Source organism: Pinus tabuliformis, chromosome X (assembly GCF_031772625.1).
Source record: "Pinus tabuliformis cultivar Carrire ecotype Pingquan chromosome X, CPIR1, whole genome shotgun sequence".
NCBI lineage: Eukaryota > Viridiplantae > Streptophyta > Pinopsida > Pinales > Pinaceae > Pinus > Pinus tabuliformis.
Genome location: NC_142308.1, coordinates 493,042,855 through 493,062,677, shown reverse-complemented (window position 1 = coordinate 493,062,677; position 19,823 = coordinate 493,042,855).

The following is a 19,823-nucleotide window of genomic DNA, read 5'->3' as shown; positions in this document are numbered from 1 at the left end:
GCTCCATATCATATGAGTACCCCAGAATTGTTAAGATATAGTTGTAGGAGCTATTGTATAAGGGTTATATCAGACCCAACATTTCTCATTGGGGCTTTAGTACTATTTGTGAAAAGTAGGGATTGCACATACAAAATGTGTATTGATTACTGGCAACCGAACAAGTTAACAACTAAAAAACGCGATGAAGTCAGAGGGGAACCGATGTTCTCAAATATTGACTTGAGAATGGGTTTCCATCGGTTTCATATTAAATAGGAGGATGTGCAGAAAACAACATTTAGAACACAGTATGGGAATTACGAGTTCGTAGTGCTCTCTTTTGGCCTCACCAATGTGCCTATAACTTCTATGTGTCTTATGAATAGTGTACTTCACAAGTATGTAGATCTATTTGTATTAGTCTTCATTGGTGACATTCTCGTGTACTTTAAAAACAAGGAAGAAAATTAGGAACATCTAAGACTGGTGTTGCATACATTGCGGGAGCACAAATTATATGGAAAAGGCAGTAAGTGTGGGTTTTTTAAAAACATAATTCAATACTTAAGACATGTCATCTCTGAAGAGGGGTTGGCAGTTCATCTAGAGAAATTCAAAGCCATTTTAGAGTGGCCAGTCCCAAAGGATGTATCGGCAATGTGCTCCTTTATGGGAATTGTTGGGCAATATCCAAGGTCTTTGAAGGGGTTTTCAAAATTGACCTACCCGAATGCCTCCTTGCAAAATAAGGGAGTGAAGTTTGAATGGATGGAAAAGTGTCAAGAAAGCTTCAGCAAATTAAAGGAAATGGTGACAACTTCCTGTGTATTACGAATACTAGATCTCGATAAAGAATTCATGGTGTTCACAAATGAATGTTTAGAGGGTTTAGGTGGTGTAATTTTGCAATACAATTCTATTATAGCATATGAGTCCTGGAAGTTGAAAAAACTTGAGCATAGTTATGTGTTTTATGACATAGAATTAGTTGTGTGTTATACTATGAAACAACCCCCCCATTTATAAAAAACAATAGGTAGGCTTATAAGTGTAAATGGGGACCCTTTTAAATGTTTAGGCTTAGGATAATAAAATCCTAACTCTAAGAAAATTCCTAGAAAAACCTTACAAAACAAACTAAGGATGAAATCCATATCGCAAATCCCAAATTGCACTTTTCCCCATGACCATGATAAATACCCTTACAAAAGTGTGATATGCAATTAGGTCCCCCATTGCGATAACATTACCTGGTCATTTCGCAATCACATTTGGAACTTCACATAGTTCGCAAAAAATTGGACCATGCCATTAGAACAACCACAAATGATTTGCGAAATGCGATATTTTCGAAAGATGCAAGAAATACAACATTTCCTTAAACCCCAACAAATCCTATTTTTCTTTACCCGAAGGCAAACTCCTTGGGTTTATAGTATCTAAGAAAAGCATCTACATTGACCTTGATAGAGTCTAAGAGATTGAAAAAATCCCCCTCCCACACAACAATAAAAACATGCAATCATTCCTAGGCCAAATAAATTTTAATGATTTAAACACCATAATCTTTGAGTTCATTGAGTAGCAGGAAACAGAAGATGGAAAGAAGGCCAAACTGCTTAAGATTGAAGAAACTCATAAAGAAATTCTCTTTACAGATTGGGATGCGAGAATCAAACAAGTTGAACTAGCAGTCACAAGAGCAACAGGAGTATCAAAGAACATCGTTAAAGCAGTGAGCCACATCTTGTTCACCACCAATCTCATCAAGGAAGGAAGTATGAAATAAATGCCTGTTTTAACTGCTCCATATAAATACTGGTAAGAGAAGTCGAGGATTTAGAGAGAGGCAATTTCAAAACTGACTATAACCAACCGGGAGTTGTACTGGCAATATCTCGTTAGGTCACATAGCCAGATTATGACTCTCAAATATTCCCTTCACATGACTCAAAGGATGTTTCCACCGCTCACCGATGCGATATTCACTGGACAGCTCAGGACTCATTTCAGGCCGCCTCCTCAAATTCAATTGATGACTGATATTTGTGACTTAAAGGACAAGTTGGAAGACAACAAATCATCCTCTTAGTTTTGCTTATTTAGCCTCTGTTTATTTTTGGAGTTAGTTACCTAGTTAGGAGGAAGGTTTTTTTAAACCTCCTCAAATTTTGTATAATCTATTTTTACACTTTTAGTTAGAGTAGTATTTATACCCTTCTCACGCGTTTAGAGAAGGGTCCATAATTTTATCAAAAATTTTTGCAAAGAATGCACTATTGTAAGTTTGTGAATGCTTTGGTGAAATGATGGAGCATGATCATTTCTTTTAGATATCAGACTACTTTCCCTGGTTGATGCACTTTTGTATTGTTGGGAGACAATTTGATTTGAAGAAAGAAGTTGGTCTATGTCTTTTGTCAAATGAGCAGGAATTCACACATATGGTACTATCATTGTGTATGATTCTATTTACATTTCATTAGTGGAAAAACTTTACTTTCATGGATTATATGTGAGATTTGTTATTTCTGTTAAGCGTTAATTGCATTTTTGTATGATGCCTAGTTGAAGTTGTGATTTTCATATATAACTCATCAGATATGCGATATATTTTATAAATTCCTTTGACCAACTATTTAGTCTAAGGAATTATCTTTCATGTTATCATCTATGTTTAGTTGTGTTCAATCTTTATTATCACGTGCTAAATAGATATCTTTGTAGATCGCATATCACATGAGAACACCCGGGTTTATATTAGAATATGTTAGTTAGAGGATTGAATTGTAGAATAGATCATTTTGATTATCATTATTCTATTGAAAAGCACTCATAAACCACCCACTCTCATCTTAGAACCCACACTGGGAAACTGGTCCCATTATCCCCAGCCAGAGCCACCACTTTAAATGGAAAAGGAGTTGTCTTAAGGTCCAAACCAGGTGGTTATCCCCCATATTTCAACAATAGAATTTTGGAACTAGAAGGAGGGAATTCAACTTTGAATGGTAGATGACGCTAAAAATTATTCGAAAATCATTCATAGGAGTCAAAACCCGTCCACCATTTTTACACCTTCTCAAAATCGTTCAGAATCTCCTGGTCGGAAGTTTGAAGTAGTAGAAACACCTCCCTCATCTCCTGAAGTAGTAAGGCAACTACCTTGCTCAGATTACACTCCTGAGTCTCTCGAAGTTCATTCTTTGATACAACAGTTGTAACAGATATCCATTTTTGCAGAGAAACCACAGAAACCTGAACTATCTGAAGAGAGTGTCACCTCCTTATTACAACAAACTAGCATATTAACTAGACTTTAAAGTGAGAGACTTGGAATTACCCCTTTCGAGTTCGCCATTCCTCCACAACATAGGAAAGTCACTTCATCAGCATTTGAGTCAGAAACTTGCGACATCACATCACCTTTTCATCTATTTCCTCCTCCATCCACTTCTATCCAATCCACAACTTCTCAAACGTCCACTTCTCCAATTAGTACTACAATTATCAGTACTAATCCAGTAGTAAGTTCTTCACCATCTATACCTACTTTTGGACCGACCTTCCCAATTTCCCAGTCCCCAACTCAAGTTATGGCCAATCAACCTTAGACAAATCTTGATGTTGTTCTAGTTGCGAATCCAAATGCACTCCCAGTAAACCCAGAAAAGTGGCTTCCTAAGTATAATCCTGATGATGCTCTCTCGGTTGAAGAACATCTAAATAATTTTGTGTTAGCCATGAATCTCAATGGGTTTATGCATGAAGATGTTGTAATCAGACTATTTCGTATACTTTCCAGGAATCTGCTGGGTCTTGGTACTTTTCCCTCCCAGTAGGTTCAATTAGAGACTGGGATACTTTTCAAGAAGTTGTTTTTGCAAAATTTGGTGATGATAGGACCATAGCATCCTTAATCAATGATCTTTCTAATTTAAAAGCTAATCCAGATGAAAAGGTTAAAGATTTCAACTCTAGATTTAAAAAATTACTAAACAAAATCCTAGCTTCCTCTAAACCTGTTGTAGATGTAAAAATAGAATGGTATATATCATCTATTGCTTCTAATATTGCAATTTTTGTAGATAGAGCCAATAAGTCTACCCTGGTAGAAAACATGAAGGAAGCCCTGTCTGTAGAAACAATAATCATAACTTTGGAAAAGAGATCACAAACATATGCAAGGAAGACCAAAAAAGTGACATTTATGGATGACTCTAAGAAGAAGGCTTCAAAAAACATTTCGATCTTGAAGGTATTTAGAAAATGTTAAAGAAAATGTCCAACGAAATGGTTGAAATTAAAAAACAAGTTGCAAAATCCTCTGCTCCTAAGAAACCTTTTTGATCATTCAAAAGGAACCCTTCTTCTACGTCACAACCCCCAAACACCATTTCAAATGCTAAATCTAACCAAGAAGTAGAAGAAGATTCGTTAAATGAAGAGGAAACTGAAACAGAAGAAGAAATTGAACTAAATGTGATGTGGGATTTTACTCTCCCAACTGAAGAAGAGGCACAAGCGATGCCAGTAACTACAAGAAGCAAAAGTTCTGCTGACATGTCTATCACAAATCACAAGCAGAAAGTTACTACTCCTACAAAGGAGAAAACAATAGCTAAGAATTCTAATACTAGCCAAACTGATCTTATTCCTCCAGGTTCCCCAAATGTCTCAAAAGCATTGGTAATCTCTGATACGGTTGAATACTATATAGTGGATGACATGAAAAATACTAGATCTAACATCTCACTGCATGAGCTCACTAAACTCAAACAACAGTAGAAGATTTTATTAAGAGAATTGAAAGCAGTTCTAGTATCTCCTCTGCCATCTGTTGTAGTTACTCAAGCTGCCTACAATATGGGAAAACCTCTCTCATCCTCAAACAAGGTAGATCCTTTAGATCTAGTTCTGATTGGTGACATGTCTATTTCTCATGTTCCTCTATTTCTACTCACTTGTAAAATTTTCAACGGGAACGTTCACAACTACCTTGTTGATTCAAGAGCTTCCTCAAATATAATTCCAAGGGTTGTGTGTACCGATTGAACATTACACCTCAAAAATATGTAGTACACATAGTTCAGCTAGATAGGAAAAAAGTTGAAGTCCTTGGAGAAATCACCTCAGTTTCAATTAGGCTTTCCTCTAATCCAAAATTTTCCCAAATAATTGATATTCTTGTAGCCGATATCCCTGAATTTTATGGTTTAATTTTCAGTAGGGATTGGTCTGAAAAGTTGCACGGTTATTTCGCAACTAATTGGTCTCACATGTGGTTGCCACACAATGGTAAGCCTAAACAAATTAGGGTAGACCAAGAGAAATTCATGAAATATACGATTACTGACCTCGAGCGAAGCAACGAACCTATCGCTTTCACTAATAATATCATTGGAAATTACTCAGCTGAGTCCTCTTTATGATCCTTTAATGCTCAGAGGTCTCCCTTTTTAGATAACATTGTAGTCTCTCAAATCGAAAGTTTTTCACAAATGGATCCTTCCAAATATCTAAATTTAGTAGATAAAGTTTCTAATAACTCCACGTTCTAGACTCTCTATTTTGACGGTTCTAAATAAGAGGATGGTGCAGGTGCAACATGCATTTTGATCAATCCGCAAGCAGAGAAAACCTTGCTATGCTACAGGATTGAATTCCAGTGTACGAACAATGTCATTGAATATGAAGCACTATTCCAAGGACTGTTTAAATCCATCAGTCTTAATGTCAAATACATACAAGTCTACGGTGATTCGGAGATAATTGTGAAACAGGTGAGAAATACAATTCATTGTGTCTCTGGGCACCTTAAACACTATTAATCTTTAGCTCAGAAATTGACTTCTTCTTTTTCTACTTTCAACATATCTTCAGTCCCTAGATTACAAAACACAAGTGCTGACTTACCTGCAAATGTGGCATCCAGGCTTATACCTTCAGAAGATTTTAGTCTAGAGGGATTTGAATAGAATTAATATTTAGGCCATCAATTCTCGACAATGTATCAAATTGGAAAGTATTCAACAACGATGTGGATATAGTTAATTTCCTTACATCAGAGGGATCGTATGAAGAATAGATCATAGATGAACATGAACATGATATAGAAATCAAACTTAATCATGATCATAACTTGATCCCAAAGTCTATGGTTAAAATGGAAGATCTTTATGGTATAAAGTATAGATTTAAGAAAACTACTAACTCCAAAACTCAAAGTTCTACTTTCAGATTTGAAGTAGTAAACCTAGGGTCAAACGAAAAACCTCCAAATGTCAACCTAGGTCTAGGCCTATCATCTGAAGAAAGAATATCATTCATCAGGTTGTTGAATACATATAAAGGCATTTTTTCTTGGGATTATGCAGATCTCAAAACTTATGATGCCTTTATAATTCAACACACGATACCCATGACTTCAAATGAAAATCCAGTTCAACAGAAGCTTCACAAAATTCACCCAAACCTTGAAATTCAAATCAAATCTGAATTGCACAAGCTCCTGAAAGCCAAAATAATCTTCCCTGTTAGACATCATAAGTGGGTATAAAATATGGTACCCGTAAGGAAAAAAGAATGGAGATATTAGGATTTGTATTGATTTTAGAAACACGAATCAAGCTTGCCAAAAAGATAATTTTTCCTCACCCACCATGGAATAAATTTTACAATCACTTGTAGGGTCTGAATTAATGTCCTTTCTAGATGGATTCTCAGGATATAATCAAATACTTGCCCATCTAGATGACAGATTAAAGACAACATCTAGGACCAAGTGGGGAACATATGCCTTTCAGACTCATTAATGTGGGTGCCACATTTCAATGTTTATGGACATTGCTTTCAGAGGCCTAATTAATAAATCGGTGGTTATTTACTTGGATGACATCACAGTCTATTCCAAGGATAGGAACAATCATTGAGCTGACTTGAAACACATTCGAAAGATGTAAGAAATACAACATTTCCTTAAATCCCAAGAAATCCTATTTTCCTTTACTAGAAGGCAAACTCCTTGTGTTTATAGTATCCAAGAAAGGCATTTACATTGACCTTGATAAAGTCCAAGAGATTGAAAAAATTTCCCTCCCACACAACAAGAAAAACATGCAATCATTCCTAGGCCAAATAGATTTTTCACAAATTGTTCTACCTCTTCAAGCGATGATAAGAAAAATGTAGTTTTTAGGTGGAATAAGGATGAAATAAAGTCATTCGAGTTTATTAAAAGGTCTATTATTAATTCTCCCTCATTGACAACCCTATACTTTCTCAAACCTTTTTTATTATATAATTTCTCATCTAATACATCATATGCAACAGTTTTGACACAACTGAATGATGGAAATATTGAGGCACCTATCTCCTTTTTTGGTTCTAACTTACAAGGCACCGAATCAAAATTATTTAGCTACAAAGAAACAAACATTTGCTATTTTAAAAACTTTGAAACATTTCATACCTTTTCTTCTTAAAACCAATAAAAAGATAATTTTACCCTACCCTGCAGTAAGACAATTATTGATCCAAAGAGATTAGGGGAGAGAACAGCTAATTGGGTAATTGCACTCCAAGAATATGATGTAGAAATCTGGCCAGCTAAAACTGTTAGGGGAAAAGGTTTTTTCAAGATGTTAACAAGAGCTTCCGAATTATCATCAGAAGAAGATCAAGGTAATGAAGTACAAATATCATAGGTTAGCCTCAACGAGACCCAATCATAATATGCTGATTTGAAAGTTTATCTAAAAAATGGATATGCTCCTATGTATCTTAATTATAAAACAAAATGAGCTTTAAGATTGAAATCAAATCAGTATGAGCTAGTTAATTATGTATTGTTTAGGAAGAATTATGATTTAGTATTGCTGAGATGACTAGAGAAACCAAAAGTTGAAAAGGTCATGTAGGAATTACATGGTGGACCAGCTAGAGGACATTTTGCAGGAAATACCACGACCCACAAAATCCTACATGTAGGGTATTATTGGCCAACAGTATTTAGAGGTGCACATCAATATGCAAGGAAGTGCAAAACTTGTCAAACCACAACCGAAAGAGAAAGAAGGCCACCATTCCCTTTATAACCAGTTAACATCAAACTACCATTCAAACAATGGGGATTAGACATAATTAGTGAGATTATTCCTAATTCTTCCAAACAAAATAGGTATATCCTTACAACTATTGATTACTTTACTAAGTGGGTAGAAGTTTTCCCATTAAATATAGCTAACACAGAAAATATTATAGAATTCATTGATCGGTACATAATTACCAGGTTTGGCTTACCCTCAACTTTAATGTTTGATAATGCATCTTACTTTTCTAGAAATACAATGGTATAATTTTCCCTGAAGTGAGGTTTCAAGTGGAAATATTCAGCCAGTTATTATCCTCAAGGTAATGGATTAGCAGAATCAACAAACAAGAACCTCATTAGAATTATCAAAATGACTATTGATCAAAATTATAGGAACTGGCACAAAGTATTAACATTTGCTCTATGGGCAGATACGATTACTCAGAAAGCCTCTATTAGTTCATCCCCTTTTACTTTAGTTTATGGAAAAGAAGTTGTTCTTCCCACAAACGTAGCAATCCCATCTCTTGCCCTAGTGAAATTTATTGACGAAAACCCTTCATCTTCTCTCCACTCCAGACAATTTCAAATCCTCAAGCTTGAAGAAGAAAGAGAAAAGGTTGAAGCAACCCACTTCCATCATCAACAATTAGTCAAAGATTCTTTTGATACAACTTCTGCCACTCATAAAAATCTTGAAGTAGGTGACTTAGTTCTGAAATGGGACAAAGCACATGAGGAAAAGTGTAGACATACCAAATTCAAAAGACTATGGCTTGGCCCTTTTCAGATCATTCAAAAAATTAGACAATCAACATTTCTTCTACAAGACTTGTCATGGAAGAAGGATTCTTTGCCCGTGAATGGGAAACTTTTGAAAAAGTACTTCTCCTAGGAGATAGCCTCTTCCAATTTTGTGTCATATTGCTTTCTAGGAAAATAATGGTCAAATAGTATTTACTTTTGGCTTTTCAAAATAAAATCTTTGGTAACATTTCTATTTTTCGCTTTCATAAGAAAGTAAGAGTTAAAAGGAATAATTAGCACATTTAAGTCCTAAAGTAAACTTGATTTGTTTGGAAAAACTTCAATTTTCTTAAAACATTTATTTTATGAACAAACTCTTATCTTTATAGAATATGAAGGCTTTGCTATGAATCAATGAAATAATCTTTAACCTAGTAAATGTTTTTGTAGATCAACATCTTAAAAAACTCTATCATTATCACCCAAAACTCTCAAAAGAGCCAATGATCCACTCCATATGTTAAAATTTTCCTTCTTCAGAGTGTAATTCTAAAATATGAAAAACTTAAAAGATAAAAAGTCTCATTACGAGCTTGTTTACCATGTTCATAGGGAAGTGATTAAGCTGATATTACCAATATTTCATACCAAATAGGGTAAGCTAATGGTATCCTTGATCAGAAGACAAGGGGTCTCATCAAGAGAAAGATTGTTCAGTTTAATTACAACCAGTGAATGGTATTGTCATTAGTAGGTTACCATGCCTAGACAATGTCTTTTAAGAAACCAAAAAAGAGAAAAATTACATTCAGAAAAGGAAAAAGAGGACAAAGTCCAAGTGGGATTCAATCCAAGTGAATATCATTTTGAAATTTGAAAATTCATACAGATGGGACAATCAATCATTGTTGGTTAAAAGATAACCCTAGCGAGGCTATGAATGCCTGCCGGTAGTAGAGGCTCTATCTATGATAAATGAGTAAACTACAAAAACTAATCTACAAAATACACCTACTATATTTCTTTAAAGTTTATTGGCTAATGCAAATCTTTATACTTCTATCATTACAAGAGTAAAGTAATTAAGTAAATAAGCTGAGAAAGTAATGATGATTCTAGAGACATGTTGTTTACCTTATAACTCATGTAACCATTATTATTATTACCCTAATTACTTTGAAAGTTTTTAGAAATTTTAGAAAAATACTAAGAGATAACTGATTCTCCCAAGTGAATCACCAATTGTTGTACTACGAAACAACCCCCCCCCATTTATAAAAAACAATAGGTAGGCTTAGAAGTGTAAATGGGGACCCTTTTAAATTTTTAGGGTTAGGATAATAAAACCCTAACTCTAAGAAAACTCCTAGCAAAACCTTGCAAAACTAACTAAGGATGAAATCCATATCACAAATCACAAATCACACTTTTCCGCATGACCATGTTAAAAACCATTACAAAAGTGCAATATGCGATTAGATCTCCCACTGTGATAACATCACCTCGTCATTTCAAAATTGCATTTCATACTTTGGATAGTTCGCAAAAAACTAGACCATGCCATTAGAACAACCACAAACAATTTGTGAAATGCGAAATTGCGATCTCGCAATCGCATTTCACTTAAGATATTCGGTAATGCTATACTGTATCCTTTTTAAGACCACAATCCACGATTAAATCTGGTATAATGTGTGGAATAATTACATTTTAAATGATAAAACAAATGAGTTGACATGTTATTAAATATTTAGCGGCCCGAGGAAGGATAATCATTTTCCTAGTTATGGGTAGTTATAATTGAATATCTCAATAAACCTTTCTCACGATCCAATGTCATTTCACAGAAGCTTTCAATCTTAATTGCTAGATATCATCTGCACTGATATATCTTGTCTATCTTAGGAAAGCGACAAAAGACATGTCCCTTAGAAAGATGATGCAGAAACAGAGCAAATAGACCATTAATGAAGCTGAGTTTACAGAGATGACTCCCATCTTTGCTGATACAGTTTGTGACGTTGTCAAAGGCACAATAGCTTGGGAAGTAATTTACAATATGCTGGAGGACGAGCATCCTAAAATAATTGTTACAAGAGAAATAGCTAATTCCAAAAGGCCTTCATAACTCCAATGTAGAGATGCTTGATATTCATTCATTCATAGGATAGGAACAAGGGCTAAAATCCTCCCCTATATAGATATGATCAGGTGGGTGATTGAAAACCTTATAATTGAAGATATGTAGTTCAAGAAGTCAGAAACGGAGCTTGTTGGGTCGTTCAGAGCAGAGGATTTGAAGAAGATGTACCACATACTTGATCCCCAGGATATCTATGATGTTACATTTGTGGATAACTTCACAAAGAAGAATGCAGACCCATTCAAGCTAATTCAAGGTTGGAGGGTGTTGCACAACAAATTCAAGTATGAAAAATTGGGTATGTATGATATAGCCTCTTTGGAAAACCCCTACAACTATGCAGCAACCATGTTATGTAGATTGTATGAGCTACCCAATAATACTAAGTTTTCAATTGAATGGATTCCTCTAATTGATGATTGTGTTAATTCCCATATCATGAATTAGCATTCCATACTATTTGACAACCTAGCCACCACCATTACCGAATATCGACAGAAGAAAGACTCCTTCTCAGATAACCTCCCTCCCTTCAATTTTAGTTCCTACATTATGGATGCTATCTATTTTTGCATAACATTTCCAACCATGGGTCGGAAATGGACCTTACAAGATCCTTACCCCATCCATCTCAGTCATAAACAAATATGGGAGTCACATTACATACCTCACTTCTATAAGATATTCCATGTTGTTGTGTTTCCCCTACATCAAATGATTTTCAATAAAAAATACCCTAGGTTTTCCCAAGAGGCTACAACAGATCTACTTACTGTTGGCAAGTATTTTATGGAAGAATGGTTCACTGATATTATGGATTTTGGTAGCATAGCTGATCCAGATGTCCTTCCTCTATATGTTTCTGATAAGTTATTAGCAAGAGAGATTTCCTACCAAACTGTGGGAAAGGGCCTGACTAAAGTTATAAAAGACGACAAGAACTCATTATGGCCCATTTTCCCTATCAGTTCTTTTGCTTTAACCAATTTTGTTCATGCATCTAAAGAATCGGCACATATGGAAGCCCTTAGGTTTCATACATTGCCTAAGAGGAAATTTGATCCAAACAAAGTGGCACACAATGTCACTACTGGAGTTAAACTCAAGCCATACAATCATGATGATAATCATTTTGAGGATTTGTTATAGTGAGTTGTATCCTTCGAACAAGATTTTGAATGGGCAAAAGAAAATCTAAAACCTAAAGATTTCCATAGATTTTAGGAATTTAGAGATGAGAGGCTCTGGGTGATCCCAATGCATTTATTAAAAATTGAGGATAAGACTACTCCAAGCATCAATGTTGAGAGTGGAGGCCCTAGCTCTCAAATAGAATCTCAGGTAAACACTAGGAAGACACTAGACACAGGAAAGTCCCAAGATGCTAACAACACAGCTGAGTCCAATAGGAATTCAGCTAAAAAGCAAGTGATAATCACCCCAGCTACAAAAACTGGTTCAGAAACCAAAGGTAGTTGTTTGGAGTAGGAGTGGGATCAATTTAATTAGAAATTGCAAGGCACTCCCAAAGCCTCAAATGCCTAAGAAATAGAGGAATTCAAAACTCCTCCCCATGTTCAAAAGGATACATAGGCCAAGTCTACTGACCAAAAATCTACGCCTATGGAGGAACAAGCAACAATATCCTAGCATACTGAAATTATCCCTACTTTACCCACATCGGAGATTGTTCTCAAAGTGACTGAAATAAATCAACTTAATGTTTTCTATAGCCCTCTCCACAAGGTTCTAGTTAGAAGGTAGAGGAAAAGGAGAAGGGCAGATGCACTTGAATTCCCACCTGGAAACGAGCCCATGGACATGGTCTGGAAGGACAATCCTTTCAATCTGGCTGAGAACTTAACTAGACTATCACAGTTCATGCGAGCATACGTGTCGGCCACTATGGACAAGGCTATTGAGGTCTCTACTCTACTAAGGGAGAAAGAGGAGAGAATTGCATAGCTCAAATAAGAGCTCGAGGCAAAGAAAGCAAGCGTAAATAGGTAGGTGGTGGAGCAACTAAAGCAATTGTAGTAAGATAGGGAGGTTTTGAAAATTATCCATGTGGTTGATATATCGGCCAAAAACATGCAACTCCATGAAATGCAGCAATCCATGGAAAGATACAAGGATGTTCCCACTACTGAGGAGTTCATCAAAGAGGCCCTGGAATTAAATTCCCTTCTGGTGAGATAGCAAGAGTATTTATGCCAAAAGATGTCAAATATTACTCCCTATCTGACTACTAGCAACCAACTGATAGAAAAGGCAATCAACCAGAGAATGGATTTTAGTGATTTAAACACTAGAATCTCTAACTTCATTGAGTGGCAGGAAATAGAATATGGAAAGAAGGAAAATCTACCCGAGATTGAAGAAACTCATAAAGACATTCTCTTTACATATTGGGATGCCAAAATCAAATAGGCTGACCTAGCAGTCACAAGAGCAGTGGGAGTATCAAAGAACATCATCGAAGAAGTGAACCACATCATGTTCACCACCAATATCATCAAGGAATGAAATACAAAATAAACTCCTAATTTAATTGTTCTCTATAGAGACTAGCAAGAGAAGGTGGGGATTCAGAAAGAGGCAATTGCAAAACTGACTACGACCAACTGGGAGTCGTATTAGGAGTATCTGATTAAGCCACATAGCTAGATTATGAATTTCAATTGTTCCCTTAACATGACCCAAAGGATGTTGCCACCGCTCATTGATGTGATCTTCACTGGACAGCTAAGGACTCACTTCGGTCCACCTCCTCAAATTTAATCGATGATCGATGTTTTCGACTTAAAGGACAAGCTAGCAGACAACAAGTCATCCTCTTAGTTTTGCTTATTTATCCTCTGTTTATTTTTGGAGTGAGTTACCTAGTTAGGAGGAAGGTTGCTTGAAACCTCCTCAAATTTTGTATATTCTATTTTTGCACTCATAGTTAGAGTAGTATTTATACCCATCTCATGCATTTAGAGAAGGGTCTAGAATTTCATCAAAAACATTTGCAAAAAATTCACTATTGCAAGTTTGTGAATGCTTTTGTGAAATGATGGGACATGATGGCTTCTTTTAGATATCAGACTACTTTCCTTTGTTGATGCACTTTTGTACTCTTGGGAGACAATTTGATTTGAAGAAAGAAGTTGGTCTATGTCATTTGTCAAATGAGTAGGACTTCACACATATGGTACTATTATCGTGTATGATTGATTCTGTTTACATTTTTTTAGTGGAAAACCTTTACTTTCATGGACTATATGTGAGATTTGTTATTTTTGTTAAGCGTTAATTGCAATTTTATATGATGCCTAGCTGAAGTTGTGATTTTCATATATAACTCATCAGATATGCGATATATTTTATAAATTCCTTTGACTAACTATTTAGTTAAAGGAATTATTTTTGACATTATCATCTTTGTTTAATTGTGTTCAATCTTTATTATCACATGCTAAATAGATATCTTTGTAGATCGCATATCACACGAGAACACCCAGGTTTATATTAGAATAAGTTAGTTAGAGGAATTTCATTGTAGAATAAATCATTTAGATTATCATTATTCTTTTGCAGAGAACTCATAAACCATCCATTGTCATCTTAAAACCCATACTCGGAAACTGGTCGCATTATCCCCAGTTGGAGCCACATCTTTAAGTGAAAAGGAGTTGTCTTAAGGTCCAGACAAGGTGGTTATCCCCCATGTTTCATCAATAGAATTTTGAAGCCACAACACTGTGGTAATTCATGCCTCCAAAATGTGGAGGCATTATTTGTTTGGAAATAATTTCATTTTAGTGATCGACCACATCAGCCTTAAATGTTTCTTTAGCCAATGGGATTTCAATGCAAGACAGGCTAAATGGTTAGTCTTTCTGAGCAAATTTGAATTTGAAATAAAACATGTTAAGGGGAAAGAGAATAATATTTTTGATTCTTTAAGTTGACATGCCCATTCTTTGGTCGCATACACAAGAACAAGCATAAGGACATATCTTGAAGAATAGGTGAGGATGGTTGGGTAGAAATATCCAAAATATGAAGATTTTCAAAATAAAATACAGTAGGGAGAAACATCTGGGTATAGTTTCAATCAACAAGGATTGATCACTTACCAAAACAGATGGGTTATTCCCAATGTGACTACATTAAAACAAATGATTTTATATGAGCACCATAAGAAACCATACATTGGTAATCCAGGGTACGAAAAGATGATAGCCACTCTTTGAAAACAATTCTTCTGGGCCAAAATGAAAAAAGTAGATGACTATTTAACAAAGTTGCTGGAATGTCAGTAGGTAAAAGTGGAAAATCAACATCCAGTGTGGCTATTAAATCCATTACCCATTCTGAAATGGAAATGGGAAGTGATTTCCATGGATTTTATAACTGGGTTACCGATGACTAAGTATCGGCATGATTTCATTATGGTGGGAGTAGACGTGTTGACTAAGGTAGCGCACTTTATTCCAGTGCAATCTACTTTCGGTACTACACAAATTGCAAGTGCCATACCCGCTCAGTTGGAGTCAACTAGAAGACAGATTAGTCCTCGGGCCAGATGTCTTACATGAAATGGAGGAGACAATGTGGAAAGTCCAGCAGAACATTAAAACCACTTAGGGCCATCAGAAGAGCTATGTAGATAAATAAAGGACCCCTAAAGAATTCAAAATTAGGGAACATGTTTAGCTGAGGATTAAACCTCAGAAAAAGACATTGAGTACTGGTAGTTTTGCTAAGCTAGCACCATGGTTTTTTGGGTCGTTTTAGCTACTAGATTAAATAGGTCCAATAGCATAACAATTGGCTTTACCTACTCATGTTAAAGTACATAATGTATTTAATGTATCATTGTTAAAAAATATTTGAATGAAAACTATGATATAATTTATTGGAATCTATTACAGGTGGAGCTCGAAGGAGACTTCTACCCTGAACCACTCCACATTTTGGAGAAGAGGGAAATGGTACTGTAGAATGAGGTCATCGCTTAGGTTAAGTTGTAATGGCGCACTTTACGCCTGAGGAGGTGACCTGGGAGAAAGAAGATGTGATAAAGACAACATATCCAGGGTTACTTCAATAGAAATAATATAAACCAAGGATGGTGTTAATTTGAAGTGAGGGAAGATGTAACACCCCCAATGTAATTAAACAACTAGATATGTTGTTGTTTACTATTGGTAGTGGTTAACCAGGATTGAGACAAATTGACTATGTGTTGAAATGAAATTTTAAATTAATAAAGAAATTTGTTGTTTCCATTACTGTAAGTCATAATGGCTAACATTGGAGTAAATGATACTTGTCAGAATCTGAGAAGGATCAGATTCGATTTAAATTTCCTAAATTAATATATATATATATATATATATATATATATATATATATATATACACCTCGATAGGAGATAAAGACCAAGGATAAAATCACTGCAAGGAGAAGAGGAGGATTTTTCTTTTGGAAAAAAAAATACTGAAAAGCCTAGGCTAATGGGATACATATTTTGAGAAGGTAGGACGCTGCCAAGGAAAAATATATGAGAAAGATAATGTTAAATAAGCATTATCAAATCTCATTAGGGGTTATTGATTCTTCACAAGATTACAAAATCTCAGGTGGAATCAAAGGTGATTTAAGGTTGGGTGAAACGATGTGCATACCATAGATTTCTTGTTTTGGAGTACTAATTAGAATATTCTATCATCTATGTTCATTTAATAGTCTAGGTATTTATGTGATTTGAATAAAAATAAATCCATTAGTTAAGCTGGGAAGAAGTAGTATTTATTATGAAATTCTAACAATTAACACTAGTAAGCATATGTTGAATGTTTAGAAATAAGCTGTGAAATTTATTGACCAATATAATGGTGAAACTCTTATTATACGGTTGAAAGCAGGCTGTATGTGGGTATTCGGTTTTACTTAAGAGAAATGGTTTTGTGTCATAATATTATATGAATACCTCTCAAGTGAACATGGTTGCAGGTGGAAGGAAGGTATAGTGATCTAAATGTATTGATAGCATGCATGTTGTAACACGGAACTGAAACTGTGCATAGATAAGAAATTTTTAACCTAATATGTGCAGGCCATGGCAAATCGCATGGGAGTAAATAAGAGATCGAATGTATTTCATTCTAGATGAAATTACAGAAAGGTAGAAGACTATGCATTTCATGTGAGTTCTTTTAATTAAGTGCATGCATGCAGTATGCATAGTTACACTACATAGCTTAGATTTAATGCAAGAAGAAGTTGTGCATTTCATTCAGACATTCACAACTGGATGCATCAAGAGATTTTGTGTGTATTTACTTTTATATGTCTTATATGACATGCATGATGAAATTTATGAAATTCATGTGAATATTTCTAGACCCTTGCAATCAACCAATTGCAGTAGGAAATTAACCGAACAATTGTTATGCTAGTTCCCCCTCGAATGGAGGTAAATACTGTGCATCTACCAATTCATTATTTAGCTTATGCATTCAAATAGTAAAAATATCATAGTAAATTAGATGGAACCTATGCATGCATGATACACAATCTTCTAAGCAAAGAAAAGAAAAATTGTATACTTGTGACGTGCAAATCTTTTTAATGTATGCGTACAAGTATATTAATTGTAGGAATTGCAAACACAATAAACAAATATGGCTGATATAGGATAAGATACTACACATTATTTAGAAGCAAACATTATTTATAGTAGACTTGAACTATTGGATGAATCAAAATCATTAACGAAGCCTATGAGAACTGGTCCATAGCGTGCATACCGTAAATATACCAAATCAAATCAATATACCATAAAAATAACATTAAGCAAGTGTTGCACAATGTAAACATATTTATATTCATTGAAAAGATAAGAGAATATATTTATCAACATATATTCAATAACTATATTTGTATATAATTAGTCAGAATAGAAAATTGACTATAAGGAGTCCTCAATACATGATTTAGTAAACTTGCAAGACTAATGCTATGCAAAGTAGATAAATATCAAAAGGCCAAAAGTGAGGGGATAACTTTAGGGACAGCTTCAAAGCATATTATAGCTAAATCTTGATCCTACGACTCAGCTTTGTAGAAAAACAAAACGAAAAAAAAGAGTACCTAGATTGATATTTTGTTGACATTCTAGAAGGCCAAAATACTATTAGACATCCAACTGGAGTCTTGTAATAAAATTAGACAAATAGATAGAAACAAATGGAACCATAAAGTACTTCTGTTTATTTTTATATATAACATAACTCAACCTGAATCGAACCCTGGAGGGCATGTTGAGGTGTTCCTCCGAGAAAGAAAAAGAAAAAAAACGCAATCCCAGTGATCACATCCCCATGTCTATCCTATAGTACAAGGCTTATCATATTGGAAAATACTTAAGCATAGAAGTAGTGAGGAAAATTCAATGTTGATATTCAAACTCCAGGAAGTGAGGGAGGTCGAAAATGGTAGAGCACCAACCTGGGATCATACATGTGATAGTTAGTGTAAAACGAGCCAGATTGTACCGGCAATTTCAGGTTAAAACTCTAACTGTAGAGAATACTGGCGAGGGAAAATAAATTTCATGTTAGTCACTATGAAATCATGTAGGTCGGAAATAAATCCTAAATGAGAACCATAGTGTGTCATTAATTAAAACTCAAAAACCCTTACTTAGAGGACCTATCGAAGTTGGTTGTCGATGCTTGCCTACATCCAAGCGAGAGAAGCACTGATTAGGTTCACATATGTTAAGGGTAATGGATTAAAAATATCCTAAAACCTCAATAGATAGAAAATAAGTTACTTGGGTGTGGGGAAGGTATAGCTCAAGCGCAGTGAGGTTGCCACCATATATAAACCTGGTCCACTCCTGCATAGATACACAAATACAAGCTAACCAATATAAAAACCTGTAAATGAAATGTGTCGAGTCCCAGAGAAGAAACGATGGAAAAGAAAATCAATTAAGAAATTACTTGCCACCAGTGTGAGTGAGGACATAACCAGACCCCAAGTTGTCACCGCACTCGTGTGGGTGCTCATAGCTATTCATAAGGGGTAGGAACTCACCAAAGAGAGCGTAACAAAACTGTGATTGTTCTAGGCTGAGGGGATCTAGGTTTGTTACTAAGCAACGAAGCAGGAAGAGGCACTAAACGGTGCATAAATCCCCTAAATCAATCAAGAGACAACCTATAAGTTGAGAAGGTCATGAATGTGTGCTTGCAACATAAGGTAACAACATCCTATGTCAACAAAGGAGGGTGAGGGAAATGGAAATGAAAGTGAAACTAGGAGAAAGAGGAAGTTAGGGTTAGCTCAAATGCATACAAGTCGTCAATCTGAAGCCAAGGGTAACGAACCTTAGATCTGCCCTTGAAAATTGTAATCTTTAATAACCATGCCATCATGTGCCTGTTCACATGGGATGTGATGACAAGTAGATAGTGATATGGGTCTACGTTGGGTTATTTTGTACCTGTCAAGATTAAGAGGTGCCAGGGTGAGTAGGTGGATTACCACCTCACAATTAAATGTAATATAGTTAATACTTCCTCCCTCCAAAGGTAGAAGATGCATAGACCTTGTCTGATGGCATTCAATTACCAGATATGCAACCAGTACATTAAATCTCGGGGAGTTCGGTTGGTGGAAACAATTTAATGTAGCTTGAGGCGGCTATGGTATAGTTTAAATGAATAAGTTGTGTTCATGAAAAATATTACAAATATATGTGTTCTAATGGCATAATGGTGAGCGATATTGACCCTTATTATCTTGGACTATGCAATTTAGATGTTTAGAAAAAGAAAATCAAATGTGTGGTGTATG